The sequence below is a fragment of the Protopterus annectens genome, chromosome 3.part0 (assembly GCF_019279795.1).
Source record: "Protopterus annectens isolate FY-2018-M chromosome 3.part0, PAN1.0, whole genome shotgun sequence".
NCBI lineage: Eukaryota > Metazoa > Chordata > Ceratodontiformes > Protopteridae > Protopterus > Protopterus annectens.
Window position 1 is genome coordinate 856,931,730 of NC_056731.1, and position 23,795 is coordinate 856,955,524.

Here is a 23,795-nt window from a genome sequence, read left to right on the forward strand (position 1 = left end):
CTGGCCCAAAGTATTTCAGGCTTTAACTTTGTACTGAGAACCTTCCTGGTCCTTTTGCAGAGGCCTTTGATTATAATGCTGGTATAACAGGAGGAGGAAAATCTTAGATTCATCAACACACCGCCTTTGTGCTTGAAAAGCATCATTGATGTCTCCCTCAGATGTCATGACTTAGCAGGTGAAAAACTGCAGAGAAAAGTACTAGACAATCCATGATCAAACTTGTTTTAAGATGTGCCAACTGTAGTAAAATGACATAGAGCTAATTTGAAGGCTAGTGCCGGGACAGTTCAGTATATGTAATGTATGACAATATCTAGGCATTGCAGTTTGAGGTGTGAAACATGGCAGCTCAATATGCATGTCTTTGCCGGTAATAAATTGCTAGTAAACTGTGCATTACATTGAATCCAGTTCCATTACATGATATCCATATATATATATATATATATATATATATATATATATATACACACACACACACACACACACACACACACACACACACACACACACACACACACACACATTTCATCTAATCCATAAAAAAATCTAACAACTCCACAGTAGTACTTTAGTGGAAAAAAGGGAAAAAACACTTAAAGTGTGCCTCCAGCTCATACAGTCCAAACTAGGCATCCTTAGATCCCAAAGCATCATGGGTTTGCTCCCCTGTTGGACTTGATTCAAGGAACATCTTTAGTGACTATGCAATCCAATCCAGGAGTGGCTGTCCTTTCCACATTCTGAGCAGCAGCAGGCAAATATTGACTGATATTACAGGAACAGATCTTCCTGAAGCTCTGTTATCCACCACTCTCCTTGCCAATATGGTTTCATACATAACAAAACATTCCTTCACTTCCCATTTCCAGGTATGCTTGTTGGAGATCAGAGAATGTCAGGTACTTGCTCCAATGGACAGAGCACTGAGATAATACTTGCATGTGTCCTTGCAACCCAATTTGGATTGCCCTTTCATCCTCTTTCTAGACTCCAGCTCTCCAAAAATATTCAGCCATTTGTCATGAGACATGACTCAACCAGTGCATACGCCTCTGTTTCAGAAGGGTGAAAATGCAGGCAGTGCCTGCTCTCTCAAGCACTGAGCTATTGGGGATCTTGTCCTACCATGTGATACCAAGTTGGATGCTAAGTTGTTTAATGCTAACTTCTCTTTACGATTGAGATTAGAATAAGGCAGCTTATATGTGATAAACCAAACTGCAATCATACTTATAAATCAGTTAGAAAAATAATACTGGTGATAAAAATCTAAACATTCTTTATTATCAGAGTTGTAAATACTAAGATGTAATGGAGAATATAATTCAACTATGCTTAGATCACATTTTTTTCAAACTACACATGATTAGTTCAGTGATAGACCACTTTAATCAAATATATGTGTGTGTGTGTGTGTGTGTGTGTATGTGTACACATATATATATATATATATATATATATATATATATATATATATATATATATGTATATAGTGGATATAAAAAGTGTACGCACCCCTGATAAAATGCCAGATTTTTGTGATATAAAAAATGAGACCACAATAAATCATTTCAAAACCTTTCCCACCTTTAATGTGACCTATAAACTGTAGAATTCAATTGAAAAACAAGCAACTCTGTTAGGGGAATAATATAAAAAATAAAATAATGCACTGGTTGTATATGTGTACACACCATTAAACTAATACTTTGTTGAAGTACCTTTTGATTTAATTACAGCATTTAGTCTTCTTGGGTAAGTGTAGTCTATCAGTATGGCACTTTTCCTTGCAAAAGTGCTCCAAATCTGTCAGACAGACTGCGAGGTCATCTCTTGTGCACAGCCCTGTTTAGGTCACCCCACAGATTTTCTATTGGATTTAGGTCTGGGCTCTGGCTGGGCCATTCCAAAACTTTAATTTTCTTCTGGTGAAGCCATTCCTTTGTTGATTTGGATGTATGCTTGGGGTCATTGTTGTGTTGAAAGGAAAAATTCCTCTTCGTCTTCAGCTTTCTAGCAGACGCCTGAAGGTTTTGGGCCAAAAGTGATTGGTACTTGGAATTGTTCATAATTCCCTCCACCTTGACTAAAGCCCCAGTTCCAGCTGAAGAAAAGCAACCCCAAAGCATGATACTGCCACCATCATTACTTTTTTATGTGAATAATGGCTTGTCACCTAAAGCTTTGACTAAATCTGGATTACCCAGTAAAACCTTCCAGTTTTCAGACACAATGTCCCTAATACTCTCCATTTGATTTGTAATGGGTACAGGAAAGGCCAAAGTGTAATTGCTAACTGGCAATTCAACATATGACAACTTTGATTGTGTCAACATGTTGCCATGATTGGAAATGCACAAAATAGGACAGGCTGAACTGTTCCTAAGTTCTGTCACCTCATCAACTATATGTTTCAGCCAAACTAAGTCATAACCTCCACCTAGAAAAAATGAATAAGCCTTTCTTTTTCTACCAAAAATGCACTCTGTTCACTGGACAAACAACTAAGCCTAATAAATTGAACCTTAACAACCCCTTTTTTAATACTGTTAGAATGTAAGCTCTCTTTGTATAAGTACTGGTTGACAAATGTGGGTTCCCTGTAAATACTACTAGAAAATTTAGAAATAGACTTATCAAAAGTCAAATGCACATCTAGATAGTCTATTTCTTCCCCAAACCCACCTATTGTGAACTTGAGAAAACTTGTGCTTTTATTTAAATCTTTCTACAAAAAGAAGAAAATCAGAATAGTCACTTTTTCATAGAAAAAACAAGTCATTTATGTATCGTCTGTAGAATATAATATGACTAGCTAGTGGGTGACTCTCAAGACACTTCTTTTCCCACATTGCCATAACTAAACTGGCAAATGAGCCCATAGCTACACCAGAAATTTGTTGAAATAATCTATTCTCAGATCAAAATAAATTGTTGTCCAACACTACTTCAGTCAGTACACAAATGTTGTTAACAGTGTGTGTATGTGTGTGTATGTGTGTGTGTGTGTGTGTGTGTGTGTGTGTGTGTGTGTGTGTGTGTGTGTGTGTGTGTGTGTGTGTGTGTGTGTGTGTGTGTGTGTGTGTGTGCACTTAAGTATTCCCAGAGAAAATCCACACCAACATCATAATCAGTACAGGTGTAAAGAGAAGTAACATCAAGTGATACAAAAAAGAAGGATGTGTTGTTAACCTCCACTTCACTCAAAAGTTCTAACAAGTGCCATGAGTCACTTAAGTAAAACCATGACTTTTGGACAACTGGATTTAGTAAGTTGTCAAGCCATAGAGAGATGGGTTCAGTTTTAGAAAAGGCTGCAGACTCTATCAGATGAAAAAGGGACTGAGTTGGATTTGTATGCACTTTTGGAATACCAAACAGTACAGCTAACCTAGGATGCTCAACTTGTAAATAACTATAGGTTGTATAATTGATACTTCCATCACTAAATAATCAAATAGGATGGTATCTACTCTTAGAAAACTCCATTTAATGATGTCATAAGTCACTACCTTGTTACTTGTCTCATCATTTAACATTTCAGGGATAGCCTTACTGTATGCACTAGAATCCATGACTACTATTGAACCCCCCTGTCTGCCTTCATGACTCGTAGTTCCTTGTTGGATGCTAAGTTGTTTAATGCTAACCTCTCTTTATTATTGAGATTAGAAAAAAACAGAATTACCGCAGTTTAACTGTCTAAATTGGCTTTCACATAAAGTATGGAAAGCTTGTAAAGTAGAGTGGAGTGGAGGATTTTAAGTACTCTTCTTTTTAACAGTAGTGGAGGATTGTAAGTACTCTTCTTTTTAACAGTAGTGTCACCTTGCCCAATTTTAAGTATTCCATCAACAAATGTATTTTAAATTTAACTTTCTTAAGTAAAGTTTGAAATCCACAGTAAGGTTAGGAATTTTAACATTATTAGAAGGAACAAAGCTGAAACCACGCTTTAATACAGAAATTGTGTTGTCACTTAAATTGACTTTACTTAAATTCAAAACAGATATCTCAAAGTTTAGTGTTTCTTGTGTGCCTTCCCCTTCCCCTTGTTCTTGACTTGAACATTGTTGGACCACTTTGGTGTTTTCTTGTTGCCCGAAGTGTCCACCAAAAAAGGGCATTGACATTGTTTGTAACCGTGGGATGGCAACGCAGAAGTAGATGGAACTACATTATCAACATTATTATTTTCAACAAAGTTCTCAACTGCTTCTACTTGAACTGTATTAACATTGTCTCTCAAACCACTTGAAGTACTTGCTGAACTAACGGAGTTGATAGTGTTAACCTCAGAACCACTTTTAAATGAACCTTTCTGTGCAAATGTCCCACTTTCTTTAACACAGCAAGCTGACCTAGATGCATAAGGTGCAAGATCCCGTTTTAACTTGCCCTGTTTTCTAGTGATAATGGAGGCTTTAGGTCTGTCGATCTTAGCAGCTACACCATAATACAAAGTGGAAAAAGTGGAAAAACATTCAAAACCTTTAATTACGGTATCAAGCCTTTCAATGTCTTTTTTCAACAGTTTGAGTTCACTTTTATAATGTTCTACTAAAACTCTCATGACATTAAGTCCAGTGTTGTTGAATAGATAAAAAGCTGTAGAAATAATGGGTCACTGTGTTTAATGCAGTTGGGAAATTTGTATAGCCTTAAACCTTGTGGTACACAGTTCTGCAAAATATTTTCTTCAAGGTAAAATACTTCAAACTGTAAAGAAACATACTTGAAAGTCATTTCTCTAATTTGAAAATAGACTGCTTACATTCCAGAGTTGATGTTAGCGGTTGTTTCTTGAATACTTATTTGTTGGAAGGCTCCGTTGTTGGCCAAAACACAAAATGGATTGTTATTGTCCACAAACATATTTAGAATGAAATTTTGATCCCCAGGTATACTGTCTGGTCAAACGCTGTGTTCCCTGATTCTCCATTATTCTCCAAATTAACCAAGGTAGCTTCCATTGCAGTCATTTGCACTTTATCTACATGATTACGTAGACAGGGAGAAGCAGTCCTGTTGCCATAGTAACTAGACAGACCTTCATGAACAGCTCCAGCTACAATTGAAGTTAATTGCTCTGAAACAAGAGCTAAATTGTCTGAAACTGGATGAGTGGACAGGTTGATGATTGTGTCCTGTGTAGATTCACTACCAACCATAATTACACCAGTGAAACAACAACCAAGAATGAAACAAACTCCAACCACCAAACTCCAGGAAACTGTGTAACAGAAAGCACTGTAATGTAAAAACAGAGGAAGAAAATAGACTTTCATTTGTTTTAATAAAATCCGAACTTCAGAAAAACATTAACCTTTGCAAACACACTATTTAAATAACTTTCCAAATAGTCACCTGACTGAAAACATCCAATGACACACCTAAATAAGGTTCCATATACATTTAAAGCTATATCAGCAAAACTTACTTATACAGCCCATCTAGCATAAGCAAACTGTGAATAAATTAGCTAATAAATATAAAAATAACATACATACAATTGTTAAATGTGTACATACATATATGAAATTCACAATCTGGCTAGTTGCAAAAAACATTTTCTGTTGATGGTCTCATTAAGACCAGGTGTTCGAACTGCCATCAACATAATCTGACATAAACTTTCTTTGCACTCTAAAATATATTTAAAATCTCCACTAAAGCTGTCAATGCTTAATACCATATCCAACAGCTTTTTCCTTAAAGACAAATAAAACAAATGTGGAATGCTGTCTGTTCCTCAGATGTTTTTTTTTTTAATTTCACTTTCTGTAATGCTAAAATGTAATTCTAATAATATAAAGGAAACATCTTGCAAGACCGCAATCCAAATTGTAGCTTGCTACAGGCACCCAACCATGCCCCAGGATTCCCACTCCTCATTTCTTGATACACTGGAAAGTATTAGGGTACAACCTAACATCCTAATAATGGGTGATTTCAACTACCCCACCATTAACTGGGAAAACTACACATGTAACAACTCTTCTGCTCAACGTTTTCTGGAATTCATAAATTCCAACGCCTTGGATCAATTTATTCACACCCCCACCAGGGGCAGTAATATCCTAGACCTGGTCATTACCAACATGGGCAACCGGTGTTCCACACCAGAGGTCAATTCCTCGTTGGTCAGATCCGACCACAAGCTAATCACCCTAGACATCCACATCCTGCCACCACCCCCAATTAGGGAAACCACCGTAAAAAACTTCTCCAAAGCCAACTTCACACTTCTTAAGACAGAAGTGGCAAACTTCATGACACCCATGCAGACGGACAATAGAGTTACGACTGCTGAATCCTACACAAATGCACTTTATAAGCACTTACACGAGTGCATGGATCATACTATCCCTAATAGAACCAAGATGCTATCCTCCAAAAAAAGGAAGCCGATCTGGTGGTCTTCTGCCATTAACAAACTCTACAACAGATGAAAGAAACTGTTGCAAAAAAGAGTAAAATCCCATGACTGGAGGAATGCCCTGGTCAACCTCAGTAAGAAGCTGAGATCCCTCATAAAATCTTCCAAAGCTAGTTATGAAAACCAAATTGCCACTGACTCTAAAGACAACCACAAAGCATTCTACAGCTATGTCAAGAATCTCAATGGCAACACTCAGATCTGCTCTGAGTTACAGCACAATGGCACTTAATATACAGAACCAACTGATATTGCCAACATCCTGGCAGACAGGTTCAGTGCTAACTTTTCCTCCCTCTCACCCCCTAGAGGGCCCATCTCTATACCGGAAGAATGCAAAGTTCATGTAATCACAGCTGCACAGGTAAAAAAACACACTTTTCAAACCAAGAACACAGCATCCATGGGACCTGACAATATCCCAGGCTGCGTTCTACATGAACTACAGAATGAACTGGCACCCTACCTAAGTACCATGTTCAGTCATAGCCACACCTCAGGTTTTGTGCCCACTGAATGGTGCACCATGATGGTTATCCCACTCCACAAAGGTGGAGCCACGACGGACCCCGGGAACTACTGCCCCATTAGCCTGATGGGCCTGGTCTGCAAGGCCATGGAATGTATCATCATGGAATTCATAAACAAATACATTGGTAATCTCCAAACTCTGGACCCTACCCAGTTCGGATTTGTAAAAGATAGATCATGTCTTCTAAACCTGATTGACTTCTTTGAAGTAGTCACCAAAGCCATAGATGAGGGTAAGGTGGTTCACACAGCTTATCTAGATCTTGCCAAGGCTTTCGACACCATCCCCCACTCTGGAATTATAGATAAGCTCACTAAACTAGGTATAAATCCCTATGTCACAAGATGGGTTGCCAACTGGCTCATGGACAGAACTCACACTGTGAAAGTAGCAGACTCCAAATCCGACTTCAGACCAGTGACAAGTGGAGTATCACAGGGTTCAGTCCTGGGTCCTCTCCTGTTTGGTAACTACTTTTCTGAAGTACAGGCTAACACAGAAAGTCTTTGGCTAACAAAGTTTGCAGATGACTGCAAACTAGGAGCCATAATCTAAACTCCTAATGATATGGACATACTACAAAAGGGCCTCACTGAGACAGTTGCCTGGTGTCAAAGCCATGGCCTGAAGCTCAATGCCAAAAAGTGTATTGTCACCCCTTTGGTAAAAACTCTATACCCATGAACTACCACATAGCTGGTAGTCTACTTAACATGGAAAATGTGATAAGAGACCTTGGAACACAGATGGACAGTAGTCTCTCCTTTGATAATCACATCGCTACAGTGGTCAGGAAATCCTTCTACATGGCTCACCTCATCACAAAAGGTTTCTCATACAGAAAAAAAGAGGTCACCGTTCCCCTCTCCTCATCACTTATTAGACCCATTATAGAGTACAACGCTCCTTTTGGTATGTACCTCACAAGACATCTACAACAACTGGAAAGTCCCCAGAAATATCAAACAAAGAGGATTACTGCCCTCAAACAGATGCTCTATGCAGACCGTCTCAAAAAACTCCAGCTTTACTCTGTCGCATATCGCCTACTCAGAGGCGATCTCTGCCTAACATACAAAGCTATGTCAAACCCACAGCTGTTGGACATGCTCCACTTAAAGAAATCCCAATCCCTCCAAGCTACATGCTCTAGAGACCTAAACCTTATTACCACAATAAACAGAACATGCTGGAGGGATAGATTCCTGTCCCAGAGACTTCCCATACTCTGGAACAGACTACCTATCTATGTCAAACAGAGCTCCTCACTAGCACTCTTCAAGAAAAATCTTGATGATTGGATGGGAGATAGGAAATTCACCCCAGGGATTACTTCTGTGGCTCTGCTCGACAGGGGCACAGGAAAATAATTTTCTTGGGTGGCAAAAGCCAGGGTACATTTTTGGCTAGGCTTATATAGGCCCTAGGGCCAATAGCCTAGTACCCTCCTATGAACCTATGAACCTATGAATTTATATTTAGTTTCCTCTAAGAGTTCAACAAACACTGTCTGAAAAGCAGCAAAAACATGTTTCCATATATGAGACTCATAACAATGTCACCTCAGACATTTCTGAAATCTATTGTAGCCATTTTGCTGTCTTATCAGTAAAAAGGGAATACATTCTCCTGTTTGAACAGACTTCTAAAACAGTTGTTTTCATAATAATACTTTTCTGCTGAGCTGACTACCTTTAAACACTTTATTTGATAATATAGATTCTCGCTTCCCATTGATACATTATCTTACTGCACCTTCTTCTTCTTCTTTCGGCTTTTCCCAGTTAGGGGTCACCACAGTGGGTCACCTGTCTGCTCATGATTGGCAGTGGAGTTTTACGGTGTCGAGTTGCCAGCCCGGTGCCTAACCTTCCACAGAAGGCACAAACACATACGCACTCACCCTAGTAGGGCATCTTCAGAGTCAGTCTATACATTTAGTGATAATCATTATATACTTTTGGTGGTCATCAATGTAATCAAGGCTAATTGAACACAATAGGTCACATCATCTAACAGCCTTTTTATAATAATTAACCCTGTAGTTACCCATTGAGCTATTTCTTGTGTACACTTCAGAAATCAGTTCTTACTAAATAAGTACAATACTATACAGTGATAAAAATACAGATCAAAATGTTTCCTGTACAAGCTTAAATGTATTAAAAAATGTTGAAATAAACTGTGTGATGTTAAACAATAAAATCAAGGATAGAAACATAAACAGTGATAAGTAAACATGTCATATATCAAATTAAATGTATTAGTAAAAAAAATTATGTATATGTAAATAATTAAATAAGTAAATATTGGCTCATTGTTCAAAAGTTGTTCAAAGTATATTGGGGAAGTTTAAATACAAGCTGCCTTGTGTTTTAATATGCAAGCTAGGGATAGAGCATCATTGATGCCAGGAGCATTGTTGGCATCTAGTCGAATCTGCCAAAGGCATTCCCTAACCTCCAGAATAGTTTTGTAATCGCCCCCAAACTTTTTAATCCAAAGCTTATCTATAACAAAAATATATATATATTTTTTTAAATTAGCAAAGTTGTTCATATGGTTATATATTGAATTAGTAGATTTCCTATTTTTGATGTCCCTGTAATGTTCTAAAATTCTATATCTCAACTTTCTAGTAGTCATACCTATGTAAAATGCTGGACAGGAAAGACAGCTGGCTACATAAATTACCATATTGGTGTTACAGTTGCAATAACCTGGGCTCTTCAATGCCCACTTAACATTCCCCACAGAGACATAGGGGCCATCATTAATATATTTACATGCTTTGCAACTGCCACACTTAGCCATCTTGGCAGGTCTTTGACCAAAAGTTGTCGGTGTTCTCTCTAAGCACTCCTTAATGTTTAACCCCCTACTGTTGATAAAAAGGGGGGTTTTACCCAGTGTGTCATTAAGGTCTATAGGGATTATGTCTTCCCAAGTCTTCTGAATAATGTTTTTAACCTCCATGGCTAGAGAATTGTGCTGTAAAACCATTCCAGTTGGAATATTTTTGTTGTCTCGTTTAGTGGTTCTTGCTTTATTGTTGTCAACCACCCTTTGTGTGTCATTCAAAATGGGGATAAAAACAGTAGCCCTTCTTCTAGTAACATCTTTTTGAAGTAAGGCTAACATGTCCAAAGGGTATCCCCTTTGGACAAACAGGTCCCTAAAAACCCCCATTTCACTGATGAATTTACTGTCCTCACTAACAATACGTGACAACCTAATCATCTGTCCCTTGGCCACGTTCTTCTTAATGTAATAGGGATGACAATTATCAAAATGTAGAAAAGAATTACTATAGGTTTTCTTTCTATAGATGTTGGATTCTATTACACCAATTTTAACATATAATCGTAAATCCAAGTAATCTATCATCTTGTCATCGACGTTGTGTGTAAATCTCAAAAATGAGGTGGTGTTGTTTAAATAATTAATAAATTCCTCTACTTCATCCTGAGTACCTTTCCATAAGAACAGGATATCATCCAAGAATCTCAAATAGATGATTAGCCTAGATTTATATTTGGATTCCAGCACAAATTGTTCCTCTCATTCGACTAAAACCAGGTTGGCATATACAGGTGCACACTTGGCGCCCATAGCTACCCCAGTGGATTGTCTATAGAATTCATCTTCAGACCCTGTATAATTGTTCTCCAGTACAATACGCATCATATCGACCAACAAGCCTCTCTTCACCTGATGTATGTCACTGTGTTTAACCAAACTCCTTTCAAACCACTCCAACCCAACTTCATGGGGGATTACTGAAAATAAATTGATGATGTCCACAGTTACAATAGAAAATCTCCTAGCAGTACATCAGATAGTGCCCTGAGGCTGTCTAAGCAATGCCACAAATCCTTTAATACATGTGGCAAGTTGTCCAAAACCTTCTTGGTCATGATGTCTATAAATGATGCTAATGGTTCCGTTTTGGAACCCCTGGCTGCAACAATTGGTCTAAATGGGGGGTTGACAGTATTTTTGTGAATTTTAGGTATCCCAAATAACTTGGGTATAACTGGATGTTCCACTTGTAGATATTTGTATTCGTCCATATCAATCATTCCTTCACAAATCATCTCATAAAGTTGCCAATCAATCTTAGTGTATGCCCTGTGGATATCAAATTTGGACACTAACTCATAGGTGTTGGAATCACAAATAATACTCTGCATGTAACAAGCGTAGTCAATGTTAGTCATTAAGACTACCCCTCCCCCTTTGTCTGGTTTCATAACCCTGTAATCAGTACTGGACGAAACCTCTTTTAAACAAAATGCTTCAGCTGATGTTAATTTTTTGTTGTCAACAATAAACTGCTTGTCAATCAGTCTCCTGATCTGAGTGGTACATAAACGTTCGAAAGTCAAGATCACAGGGCTGTATGGAGGAATAAAAACACTACTTCTCTTGAGTGTAAATATTTACATCTCCCTATCAACTTGTGTTTTGTTGCTAAAAAAACAACTTTAAATTTAATTTCCTAGTATACAACTTCAGATTAATGAGCAGTTTACTAATGTCATATTTAAAGTTCGGGACAAAAGAAAAACCTTTTCTCAATAAACTTAAATGACTTTCAGATATCTCTAAGTCAGAGTAGTTGTAAATATGAAAGGAATTATCCCCAATAATAATGGGACCCCCGTTGCTCATCAAACATGGGGTCACGATGGTATCAATGGGGTTGAGGGAACTATGGGGCGGCATGTCCGTATTTAAATATATAGAGAAATAGTTCTCCACCTCTTGTGAGTGGTTCATCAATGATGCCAATTCCTGTTATTATAAAAAGGCTGTTAGACGATGTGACCTATTGTGTTTAATTAGCCTTGATTCATTGATGACCACCAAAAGTATATAATGATTATCACTAAATGTATAGACTGACTCTGAAGATGCCCTACTAGGGTGAAAGCGCTTAGTCAGTGAAGTTTTTTATCTGTAATAAAAGGTTGGTGATTTTATCTGGGTAACACCAGTGTGCTTTTTATTGTTACTAGTCTATCCATTCTTTTCTGGAGTTCACATACACACTCACACCTAGGGCCAATTTAGAGTGTCCAATCCACCTACAGCATGTCTTTGGGATGTGGGAGGAAACTGGAGCGCCCCCGAGGAAACCCACACAACCACAGGGAGAACATTCAGACTCCACATAGAAACCTCTTGCTGAGTGGTGGCAATGTGTTAACCTGCACACCACGGCCTCCCATATGATCTTACTGCATTCCTAATCCACCTACAGCATGTCTTTGGGATGTGGGAGGAAACTGGAGCGCCCCCGAGGAAACCCACACAACCACAGGGAGAACATTCAGACTCCACATAGAAGGCACCACAGCCGTGGATCGAACCGGAGAACCTCTTGCTGTGAGGTGGCAATGTTAACCACTGCACCACCGCAGCCTCCCATATGATCTTACTGCACCAATTTAATGCATGCCTTCCACTGCTGATTATTAATTCTATTTTGCCCATACATTTTCCTACAATGTGTTTAATTTTAAAAAATATCTATTAATTAATCCTTGACCTGTTCATTTACCAAAGATTTAAACGATCATCTCAGAGTATAGATCTATCTAAATATACCCTATAATGTTTGTCAAGAAAACAATCCGATTGGACTTGCACGAGGGCTGTACGCTGAGCAACAGCTTAAATTAAGCTCTCCCACTGTGAAAACAGAAACTAAGAAAAGGGAGTCCCATTGAAACTGTTATTATGGTAAAAGTCAGTTATTGGCTACTAAGTACAGCGTCTAGATGCCAGCAAAGAAAAAATCTGGAAAACTCGAAAGAAAATCAGTCACTAAAGATGAAGAGAAAATACTGGCTGAAAGGATCTTGTAGCTGTTCAGCAAAAAGCAAATCATGTTTCAGCTTTGATTCAAGAGATAGCTTCCAGTAATTTAGAAGGGGGAATAAAACAAATCAAATGTACTCAAGAGGTGATTAAAATGAATGAAACATTGAAGAATACACCAATTCAAATAACAACAGGCTAGAGAAATAGAAGAAGCTTTAACTACCCATTCTTATGAACTGAGAAAACTGCAAAAAACAGGTCTATATTAAAACCATGAAAGCTTACAAATGTGAATACAAGTACATCGATACATAAATATCGAAGTACAACAAGAGCGAAATATGTAATCAGGGAAATTTAGAATGCCAGATGCATTTCATCAAACAGCGCCATGCAGGTAAGGAAAATCTAACTAAAACTTTAATAAACACACTTTTGCAGGGGGGAAAAACCCCTGCACTCCCCACACACCCCCTACTTTAATATACCAACTCTGAGATTGCACTACACTGGGGAAAAGGATATATTTCCTCATCCCCACGATCACCCTGCTGGCCAAAGAAATACGCTCAGCATTCTGATTTTTGCCAATTACATATTTCGCTCTTGTTGTACTTCGATGTTTATGTGTCAATGTACTTGTATTCACGTTTGTAAGATTTCTTGGTTTTAATATAGACCCCAAAAAACAAAGGCTGCAATGAAAAAAAAAGCTGGATGAGCATGAGGCTTATCAAGAAGAGGTTTTCAAAAATAGTATAGTTAGAAGACAGCATGCAGAGGAAACATGAGATTTTCTGTTGCAACAGAGAAACTGGGAGGAACAGACACTATTAATTTCATGAAAGCACTAATAAGCAACTGGAATGGTGTTCCTCAGCAGAATTTGTTGACTGAAAGGGCACACAAAGTGCAAGATCCAAACATGGCCAAGATAAAGCAGCCAATACCTATATTAGTAAAGATGCAATAATATCAGCAAAAGGTATTCATTTATACAAAACTGTGGCAAAAGGGAAAAGTATGAAAAACAGGAGACAGCAAAGTATTTGTGGAAAATGATCATTCATTGTACACCAGGCAAAAGATAAGGAAATTTATTCAGAAATCAGGGAATATTAAGAGGCAGGTGTGAGTTTCAAGCTGCTGTATCAATCTATCTTCAAAGTACTTCTTACTGGATGAGCAAATACATTTTTAATGTGGAATAGGCAGAGAAGGAAATAAAAAAAATATCCAACAAAAAGTGAGCCAATAAGCAAAAGGGGACTCTGTTTCACATTTTTCTGACAATAAAGCTCATGGAGAGACTTTTGCCAATGAAACATTTTCCAATGTTCCAAAGGAAAATGCTTGATTGACTAGAAAAATCAGGAATACACTAGACCAGAGTTCTGTGTTGAGAGATGTACATAATCAGAAAGAAGACCAGCAACACTGAAATTAGTAAATAAATGTGAGATTATACATCAATTACATTTATGAAATATGGCTTTGAAATATAATTGGATGAGGAAAAACTAGACTTTTGTTGACTTTACTAAACTTGTGGGTAGACTATAAGGTATATACCCCACATTATGTCTTTAATTTTTAGAAGGACACTAAAGGGAAAAATGAAGTAATTGTAAATAAAACATTTTTGTTCTTATTACCATTTGTATAAAACAGTTTTTGTTCTTATTAGGATTTGTATAACATATTCTGTGATATAAACTACATGTTATATCATGTCATGTAGTGCACAGTCAGGGGTATTTTAAAGGTGGAGGGAGTCTTCTCAGTGACTGCTGTATGTACTAAAGATACTAAAGTAAACAAGTATCATTTCTTGTTGTGAGATATATACTTTTTACAGAATAACAAGAGAAGAAAGGCTGAACAGATACAAGTTTAAGTTAATATAATGATATGATTCTGGGCTGCTAGGGTGGGGATGGGGTATAAAAGTATACTGGTTATATTGCATGTAGAGCTTTGATGATAATTTCTATTATTTTGTATAAGGATAGATGTCTAGATTAATGTCCTTGGCTTAAGTTATAAATATTTTTTGTAAGCAAAAAGGCTTGAAAAATGGGCAAATAATGAAAGTCATAAAAGATGCTAGGCTTATTACATCTGCAAAGATATTTTTTTTCATTGGAAAATGTTCTCAGTGGGAGACAAAAAGTCTGCAGCTGAAAGCAGTTAGCTGGGGAATTCTGTGCACTTTACAAAGATTATTTCATGTTTCTGTAAATTGTCATTTTTTTCTGATTAATAATTAATTTTACATGTAGATAAGGTGACTGCAGGCGTAAGCAATTAATCTTGAGAGCTATGTACATCCATGTACAGCTCATGTAAATCCAGAACTTAAAGGTACAATGCCAAGCTGGGAAGTGAATAGGAGGTAGTAGCCTCCCCAGCAGTCTTAATACTTTAATGCATGTAATAGAACAGTGCATACTTAGTTTTATACAAAGATAGCCAGGGCATTTTTTTCTTAACAGCAAAAAGTTAACTTTCTGAAAGCATAAAAGCTGTTTTTTACATCTGGTCAGGGAACAGAAATTAAAAAAAGACTGGCAGCAATCAGTAGAAACACAGGTTGTACCGTGCTCTTTAGGATGACTAACCTTAATTTTAGATTAGGTTATGCCTATGGATGCAGCTGTCAATTCTGGGCAATTGTTCCTATCTAGATGGTTAAACTTCATTTGTTAAAAATGTACATAGTGTTTTATGTTTGTTCTAAGCTGATAGAGGATAGGGGTGTTCTGAAAATTTATTTAGTTTTTTTTTTTTGTTTGTTTAAGGGTTTTCATTAAAGAAAAAAGTCTTGAAAAAATGCAATATAGGTTCAAAAGGACATGAGAAGAACAACTGCACAAAAGATCAGCATGCCAAATATTAGTGTGTTCATGTCAGACAAAAGTTGAAAATACTCATTCAAAAAACGGTCATGTACAATAAGTCAGAATAATAGCTTTTTATCATAATGGCTATTCTGTCTATTGTATCTTGGAATGTAAATAATCTTACAGGTAAAGACATAAAGGAAAGAGCATTAAATTATATTTTAAAATGGAAATTATAAATAGTAATGCTGCAGGAAACACATATGGAAACAACCGAGCATATGACTTTGACAAAGAAAGGATCTCAGGATGGATAGTCAGCAGAATATCAGGGACAAAGAAAAGAGGAATCAATAATACAGATTGCTAGATGGGCTTCAGTAGTGATAAAAGAGAAAAACATACAATAATGGTAGATTTGTGGTAGTAAGGAGAAATTGCAAGGGAGGAGGATTACACTGGCATGTATTTATATTTCACCAAAAAAACCTATTGTGGAGTTTAAAATGCAACAAATAATCAGCTTTCAGTAGGGGAATATAACTTATAAGTGGGGACTGGAAATTGATTTTCAATAGTAAGGGTGTATCTGGGGGACCTACAATGGAAAATATAACAAAAAAGGGTGGATTTCTGAAGAAATCTATGAAAATAATTGGTATAGAAGATGTGAATTCAGTAGGAGGAACACAGAATATGCATATTATTCCTCAGGATACAATAACTGAGACACACCGGATAGAAATTATATTTCACAGGAGCATATGCATTTAATTGAAAGCTTCAAAACAGATTCAATAGCTATTTCAGATCATGCAACAATAAAGCTAAGCTAAAAATGCAGGATAATGAAGTAAAAATGAGACACTGGTTCGTTCCCACCTACCTACTAAAAAGAGAAATTTAGGGAATGGGTAGTGGAAATTATTCAAGAGTTATTAGCTAAGATAGAAACATCTTCAAAAGGAACAGCTAATCAGTAGGATAAACTGATAATGGAGTTTAAAACTAGGGTAGAAATAAAAGAGAAATATATATGATTAAGAAGGAATAGGAAGTATTTAGTGGGACTGACTACAGAATAAGGGGAATCTCACAAAACAAGAAAAGGAGCAACTGTAAATGGCTAAAGAGGACATAAGGGAATATTTGGATAATACATGAGTTTAGAATGTTTGCTGCCAAACAACTATTTTTGATAACAACTCTAGAGGACGAAAACGTTTAGCACAGCAACATAGGCAACAGAAAGTAGAAAGGGTTATCACCAAACTTAGGCAGGTTATGACAAGAAAAATAACCAGAAATCCTGTAAAAGTATATAAATCAGAGGAATGTGGAAACCAAGAAAGAGCACCAATGAAAGTGTTACTTAATTATACTCTCCATGAAAATGGCCAAACCAAAAACCAGACAAATAGAAATAAATAAATGAACCAACAACAGGAACTGGAGGACGAAAACCACCACAATGAATTTTGACCTAGGTTTCGTCTTTATTCAGACTTCTTCAGAATAAATGTTAAAAACTATAATTTTATACAGCTTAAAATGACATCATTAATCCATTAATTAATTAGTCAATTAAAAAACTTTCATCCTACTTAAAGCAACCTGAGCACACACACCAAACAACTTGATATTGTGATAGCATAATACATTATTAATAAAATAAATGAATAATTCAATAATAATTCCACAGAACCCATGCTATCACCCAATACTATAACTTCATGTAAGTTTCCATTAACTTCATTATTAACAAAAAGAGTCACTGGCAAGTTATTTAAAACAACATTAGTGCCAACTATGTCATTCATTCCCATATCAGCGTTTGATTCAGATAATTCATGAACAAGGTTAAGAACTTCGTCCCCATCACACGTACAAAAATCAGCAATTGTCTGCCTTGTTTTTTCACTTGTACGTGTACTAAATAAGTCTTTGCACATGCCAGTGTTGCTCAAAATATTGTTATTATCAAACTTGGTGTTGTCATTTGAAATTGCCCCCCCTATGTCCACAACAGAAATGTCATTTAAATTAGGAAAAACATGATCGTTGAACTCACTCATATTGACCCAACCAGTTAGAGCAAAGTCTATACAGGTCGTCTCGTCAACACCAATACTAGCGACCCACTCAGCTTGAAAAAAATTATTAGGTCTATTACACTCATTGGTGCTAACTTGATTGAAACCATTGACTTCCGCCCCATTAACGCTGGCATTTACTAATTCAAATTCAGTAGTCTCCACCCCAGCAAAATTGCCAGCCACTCCAATGATATTCGATAACTGGATGTCAACAAATTTGTCCTGATAATGCTGAAAGAAAGTCTCACCTTCAAACAAGACCGGACCATCCAATGTCACCTTCTCCACTCGGTTCGGGCTACATTGCGTTGTGGCTGCTGATGAAACCTCCCTTTTGGCCTTGCTCCCTGCTGCAGGTAATCACTGAATTCGCCACTTCCCTGCTGTTGATTCATCTGAACATGACCCTTTAGCCTCTCCGAGCGTCTCAGTCCTTCTTCTAAAGGGAACTCCTCAGCAACCACTCTCGTATTAGTATTACCGGTTGCTCTCGTCACTTCCACTTCACCGCTCAATGGCTGATTGACTGTATAATCTTGATACCTAGTATTACCTTCAGAAAGCGGATACACTTTTTTGTTTTTGTATTCATTAGTGTCCCGAACAATTGTGTGAGCTTTTCTCCCATGTATAATCACACAATGTGACTCTACACTCGCCAACATGTTAGTGTAGTTAGTGTAATAGTGCTCAAAATTTAGATCAGCCGCAATAGTTTCATTCTCAGTTTCTAATTCAGCCAAATAACCAGCAATCACCTGATCATTGTATTTAATAATAATGTTCATATGTTCAAGACCCGTTTTGTCATACAGTTTGTGAACTTCCTCCAACATTTCATTTTTACCTTCAATTCCATTTGGGTACTTCCAAGTCCGTAAACCCCGCGGTACTAAGCCCATCTCAATGTTTTTATGCAGATAACTGTTTTCAATCTGCAATTTCTTCATGGAGAATAACTTTTTATCAAAATCTTTCAAACGTTCGAGTACCATGTTCCAGTCCTCCTAAGGTGAATATCAGTTTGGGGGCTCCTATTTCAGCATTGAGGAACAAAGGTGTGGCAGGTAATTCAGTGAATTTGAATGCAATGCGATGGAAAGTTAACAACTACAACTTTCAACAGAATGGGATGATGTCCAACCCAGGGGGGGCTGTAAATAAGCCCTTAACTGAATGTTTGAAAGATTTTGATAAAAAGTTATTCTCCATGAAGAAATTGCAGATTGAAAACAGTTATCTGCATAAAACGCTGATATGGGAATGAATGACATAGTTGGCACTAATGTTGTTTTAAATAACTTGCCAGTGACTCTTTTTGTTAATAATGAAGTTAATGGAAACTTACATGAAGTTATAGTATTGGGTGAAAGCATGGGTTCTGTGGAGTCTTTTACTGATTGTGGACTGGCTGGATTAAGTGCGGGTATCAGTATTTACTCGGTGCCTGATAGTTCAGCAGAAGTTAATAATGAACATGCAATTTCTGGTCAATTTTATGATGATTCCATTGCTATCAGCAATGGGGACATTAGTGTTAGTATTGAACAGTTGATTTCCATCATGGACAACCAAATAGGGACATGTAATGGTGAACACCTGAGTAATCCTTTGGTTGTGTGTAACAGATATGGTGACTACAAAGTATACAATTTTTCTAGTAAGGTTATTAACACAAGACATGTGGAATTATTGTCAAAGGGGTTTACTTTTGTTCCCCTAGTCAGGGGTAACTTAAGTGATATTCTCACTGATTTAAAATTATTGACAAGGAAGATGAATTTAAAGTTGATGTTTCAAGATGAAGCTCAAGGGCTAAGGGAGGTGTTAAAAAAGCCCAGTAAGTTCATACCACCTTCAAACAGTATAGTTGGATTATTTGAGAAAATTTGTGAGCTGGACATAAGAGATTATATTAACAGAAGTAAGTCCGCCAATGGATTTTATGCATTTAACAGTCTAAATAATCTAACTAAGGATGAACGGAGCTTGTTAGATGAATTGGTTAGGGATAGGTCCATTAGATTCATGAAGCCCGATAAGGGCAGTGGTTTAGTGGTTATGGATAGAAATGATTACATCGATCACATGTTAATAATGTTAAGTGGGGACACCTATGAGGAAAGTAGTTTAAATCAACTTAACATTGCAAATGCTAGGGTGGATATGTTAGTCGAGGATTTATTGATGCAAGGACAAATCACTGAATCAGAGTATTTTTTTATGGCTAATGAATTTCCTGTGGTGAGTGGTATCTTTGGGATTCCCAAGATACATAAAGGATTGGTTAATGTCAAGTTCAGGCCTATAGTTGATGGTAAATGTAGCAAAACTTGTTTTATCAGCAAATTTTTGGACTGTCATTTTCAAAAAGGCATCAAATTATTTGATTATATTACAAAGGATTCTTGGCAATTTTTGGAGAAGTTAAGAACTGTGGAAATTAATGAAAACACTATTTTGCTTACTATTGATGTTGTGAATCTTTTTTCTGTAATACCCAATGACATAGGGTTGGATTGGTTGGAACAACAGCTTTCCAAAACTGGGTTGTACGATCAGGACCATATTAATGTATTTATTACCTTGATGGAAATGGTTTTGTCCAATAATTATATTTTCTTTGAGGGGTATTATTTTAAGCAAATCACAGGTGTAGCTATGGGGGCAGCTTGTGCCCCCATTTATGCTAATTATGTCATGTCCTTCTGGGAACAGGAATACGTTTTATTCAGTAGGTTTAGACCTAAAATTTGACACTACACCCGTTTTTTAGATGATTTGTTTATAGTATGGGAAGGTAGTGAAGATGATTTGAATGCCTTTATGGAATATATTAATGATACAGTGCATTTTTTGAAGTTTACTTACACTTTTAGTAAACAGGAGATTTCTTATTTAGATGTAAATTTAAAAATAGATCCTATAAGTTATTCTTTGCCAACTAACATTCACAGAAAAGCCACTTTCTCAAATTCTTATCTCTGTTATTCCATTTGACACCCTGGCCATCAGAAAAAAGCAATTATTAAAGGTCAGATGGTCAGGGCTGCCAGGATGGTTAGTGACGAGTTAGATTTTTTGAATGAAGTGGAGTTTATAATGAGCATGTTCCTTAGGAGAGGATATCCCGAAGGAATGTGTCAAGCTGTAGTGGAGGAAGTTAAACGGAAGAGGGATGAAGGGGTGTATTGGCCACTAATTAAAGGGAGAACAAGTATAGATCCTACAGCAGTGGGCCAAGAGGTAATCAATCAAATTGTTAATGTTGACAATGGTGGCCATAGTTCACCTCTGACTAATGTTAGTAGTCATGTTCTAGAACATAACCTTTATTTTATCACCACCTATTCTTATGATGCTCCCAATATTAGGGACATTATATACAACAATTGGAAGTTTCTTAGGTTGGACTGTTTGGTATGGGATAAGCTTGGTAGTCATCCTAAATGTGTCTTTAGGAAGGCAAGGTCATTGAAACAATTATTATAGAAGGGTGACAATTTTTCTAATGCAACTGGAAGGCCCGTTGGGAACTTCAAATGTGGTAGATGTAGTGTGTGTCATTACATTTTACTTACAGGTGCAAAGTTATATGTGGCAGGTGTACTGATTAGATTATATGGGCATTTTGATTGTTATACAAAAAATGTGGTGTACATGGCACAGTGTGACCAGTGTTCAGCGTTTTACATCAGAAAAACTAGTAGATTCTTTAGAGACAGGATTAATGAGCATCTGTCAGATATAAGGCTAAAGAAAACCACCTATGCCTTATATAGATACATTGAAATGCATGATGGACATCATTTTAAATTTTGTATATTGCAAAACATTGTTAAGGATGTACAGGGTAATGTTCTCGATCTGCATTTAGACATCAGTGAGGTGAGGTGGCAACTTAGGTTGAACGCGACAGTTTTCCCTGGCATCAATGACCACATTAGTATAGCCCCAATCTTGAAATTGAAGCATATTCTTGGGTGATTAGCCCATAAGTTTACTTGTCATGTATAATGATTGTGCTCAGTTTATTTTTGTATATTATTTTGTGTGTGGTTTAATCATATTATTTTATTATATTTCATTGTATATTTTTTAAATTGGAATTTTGAATTATTCATTTATTTTATTAATAATGTAGTATGCTATCACAATATCAAGTTGTTTGGTGTGTGTGCTCAGGTTGCTTTAAGTAGGATGAAAGTTTTTTAATTGACTAATTAATTAATGGATTAATGATGTCATTTTAAGCTGTATAAAATTCTGGTGTGCGTATAGTTTTTAACATTTATTCTGAAGAAGTCTGAATAAAGACGAAACCTAGGTCAAAATTCGTTGTGGTGGTTTTCATCCTCCAGTTCCTGTTGTTGGTTAATTTATTTATTGTTACTTAATTATGCCAAGATTAGAGGAAGATGAGGCTCTGCAATTAATAATTAAGATAGGAGAAGATGAGATAACAATAATGATATATGCATATGTATATGTATATGTGTATATAAATATATATATATATATATATATATATATATATATATATATATATATATATATAGTCGCTCTCCAGGAATGGATGATATTCCTCTGGAAGTTAAGTTAGGAGGGAATACAGAAAAATCTGGGATTTTCTAAGTAAGGCAATTGAAGCATTTGCGTTCCCTAATACAATAATAAGGTTAATTAGGGAGATATATGAAGGATCAATGGCAAGAACTAAAGTAGGTGGGGTCATCTCTGATAAGTTGTGTTTGAACAGAGGAACCATCCAGGGGTGCCCTCTTTCTCCTTTGTTATTTGCTTTTGATTTAGCTCCATTGGTAAAGAAAATAATGGACTTAGAAATTCAAGAATATAATTACTATAATAATCAAGAAAAATTGGATTTATTTGCATGTGAATTTATTCTGTACTTGATGAATAAAAAAAAACACTTCTCAGTGTTGTGGAACATTTTTAGAGAGTTTGAAGTCTTTTCAGGATAGAACATTAATGAAGATAAAACAAAGGCCACAGCTGTAAATTATGTACAGACAAGCAAATTGGTTCAGCAATACCCAAAAGGCTTATGTTATGACAGCTAAGGATATATAAAAGAGACTGAATGAAATATAACAAAGCAACTGCAGAAACTGGAAGCTCTTGTTTATGGATATGGATACTAAGGTACAGAGAGTGAAAAAAGTTTTAGTCCTTTTAGTTTTATATACAGCCCAGGCAAATGTTTATCAATCAGAGAAAATGTCGTGGACAATAATTAATAAAAAAGTTGAGCAAATTTACTGGGTAGGAATGAGGTCAAGTGTTAGGTGGAATAAGTTTATCCTCCCAAAAAAACATGGTGGTTTAAAATTACCTGATCTGAAGGGATATTCTAGAGCTACACAGTTAAGGCTCATATACATAACACAATCAGAAGATTGCATTACAAAGTAGAAAGGGATGATGATGAAGCAGGAAGTGGGGGTTAAAGAAATAAGGAGAGAGAGGGATTTTGGAAACAGATCCTTAAAAAGAAGAAGAATAACCACCACACCGAATATTATATTCAGATGGTTGCAGAAAGTATTCTAAAAATTAAACCAACACGAGTGGAAAAATGAGATTTTGCCAATAGGGATGACTGCAAGTAGGGGTGCTGAAAAGTGGGGGCTGGTATTTACTGAAGAAAACTGGTAAAGGAATAAATACCTAAAGAGGGAAATAGAGAGTGAAAAGGCCAAAAGTTTAGACTGCCAATTAGAGACTGTCTTCCCTATCAGGGACTGATATCAGACTATAGACAGTAAGAAAGGGATAGAGGAATCACAAGTGAAAGACCTACTCTGTTAGAGTTTTAGTCATATCTGGAACAGAAGCTGCTGTTAAAAATAATAATACAATATCCTGTGTAGTTTGTACCTTCACATCAGCATGGTTATTACCTGGGCAGAACATCAAAATATGTTCTGAAATTCCATACTTTGTAATTTTTTGTGCTATTGGTACTGTTCTGTCCTACCATCCACGTTCTAAACAAAAGAAATCTAACAATTTCTTTTAAAGTACTC